A 2,152-nucleotide genomic window follows, 5' to 3' on the forward strand; every position below is an offset into this window, starting at 1 on the left:
AACGGGTTCAAGCATCATCGGTGTTGTGTTAGCGAATCAGGTGATCGGGAGAATCAGAAGCAGAGTGGTGGTGGTAAAAGAGAGGAAAATAAAGAAAAGATAAAAGTAAAGATTTTTACAAGTGAGAGAGAAATTCAGCAGCAGTGTAACGGTGAGCACCAGGAGTAGGCGGCTTCTTAAAGAGTAATCCAGTGTTGCTCACATGTTGCGAATGCGCCCCGGGACGTAGTTGTTCTTGTCCAGCACCGGGTCCTGGAGGAACATGTGCAGCGAGCGCTCGTTCTGCGCCAGCGGGTGGCCCGCCACCTTGTTGAGGAAGACCTCCAGGCCCTTGCGGCGGTCCTCGAGGAACTCCGGCTCGTAGAGGCCGTCGTCGTTGCGGAAGGGCAGCTGCCGTTGCCAGGCCTTGCCGGGCAGCGGCGGCACCACGATCTTCGAGTCGCGCTCCAGCTCCGAGCGGAGCCACTCAAAGTCGGAGTAGCGGCGGCGGACCGTCGACTCCTTGCGCTTGAAGATGGGCAGGTTGGTGCGCAGGCGGATCTCGTAGTCGGTGAAGCGGGTGCGGTCGATGCCGTGCGTCACCGGGTTGAGCACGTCAATCTCGAGGAAGTTGGCGGGCAGGGCGTAGGCGTCGTCCAGCGACTGCTTCGGCGGGGCGAGGCGCCGCGTCGAGTCCTGCGGCAGGTCGTGGGACATGCTGGGGCTGCTGCTGGGCTGGTGGTGGTGAAGGTGGTGAAGAAGGTGGTGAGGGTAGTGTGTGACCAGATGTGAGAACGGAAATGAAGATCAGGTGTGTGTCAGGTGTCAGATCGAGAAGGGTAGAGAAGAGAACACACAGATGGCTCGTGAAGTGATGGTGATGAGGATGAGTGTATGAACAGGATGATTTAGAACTCAAAGCAGACAGACGGCTTCTGTTGTGTGCTCGGAGAGCTTCGAGAAGTGTCAGTGTCTCGGTGTTTTGTGAGAGAGTTTGAGAGTTTGAAAGATGATTGCGTCTGATTGTTTGAGTCTGTCTTGTGATCTTTTTGTTGCTTTCTCTTGCCTGCTGCTGCTTCTGCTGACAGCGATGAGCAGAGGAGAGCAGTGTGTGTGGAGGCGCTGGCGCCGGGCGCCGCCGCTGCCTGGGCGCCATCTGCCGTACTCTGTGGAAGGCAGGCGGTGCGTGCTGCTTTTCGAGCGCTGCTTTTCTGCATTTTCTTCCTCGTCATGTATGCCGCCACCGTTTAGTTTTTTTGATGTAAACAAGATCGAGAGCAGTGATCCTCTTCCAGTACACCGTCGAGTACTTTTACCCATTCCTCATCAACACCATCACCACCAGCACCACCACCACCACCAGCGCCAGCACTAGCAGAAGAAGCAGCAAGACATGTCGAATCTGGTGGACTGCATTCTCGGCCCGTCGCTCTATCGCATCTTTGATGAGAATGTTAGTGTAGAACCGCTGCCTCTTTAGAGCTGTCATCATCCTCTTTCTAAATTCCACTCTTTCTCCTTTCCCAGAGATCTCGCGACTACGTTCCCTTCACCCTCGAGCGCTACGCCGACCTGGCCGTCCGCTCGGTGGCCCTCGCCAAGTCGCTGGCCACGCTCGCCTCGCCCTACATCGTCTACAGCTTCTACCGAAACTTTTTGTCGGGCCCTAGCGATCCTAGCTCTCCCACTAGTCTTCCTCGGTCCCTCCTCGGCAGTGCCTCCTTCCGCCTGGTGGCCGCCCTGGCGATGCTCTACGCCGTGGGCACCCTCGCCCGGGGCTTCTTTCGCAGCCGCAACCCGGCGTACCTGCAGTTCATCAGCACCTACCGAACTGCCGTCACTCAGCAGGACCAGCTTGGTCAGCAGAAGCAGCTGAAGAAGGACGACGACGCCTCGAAGGTGGTGGAGGAGGCGCGGGCCCGCCTGCGCTCCACCTACGACTACGACTTTCGCCAGTGGCCGGTGGACTTTCGCTGGACGGAGGGCGTGTACGCGAGGGATCGCGTGCCGACGCTGTTGCCCGTCGAGCAGACCACTACGGCCTCGACGGGCTCGAACTCCTCCTCTTCAGCGCCGGCCACTGATGGCCCCCTGGTGCGCGGAGTCTCTTGGCTGATGGCGCACACCATCGGCCGGATCATGCTCTACCCGGGCTCCATTGGGCTGCTGCAGA

At 58.6% G+C, this 2,152-nt stretch overlaps 1 pseudogene; it reads right to left on the reverse strand.

The window, feature by feature from the left end:
- Positions 1 to 202: 202 nt before the first annotated feature.
- Positions 203 to 1,851, reverse strand: LOC108382267 (sorting nexin-3 pseudogene; annotated as a pseudogene).
- Positions 1,852 to 2,152: the final 301 nt, after the last annotated feature.

Source organism: Rhagoletis zephyria, unplaced genomic scaffold (genome assembly GCF_001687245.7).
Source record: "Rhagoletis zephyria isolate East Lansing unplaced genomic scaffold, Rhagoletis_zephyria_1.1 Rzeph_scaffold_26020, whole genome shotgun sequence".
NCBI classification, from domain to species: domain Eukaryota; kingdom Metazoa; phylum Arthropoda; class Insecta; order Diptera; family Tephritidae; genus Rhagoletis; species Rhagoletis zephyria.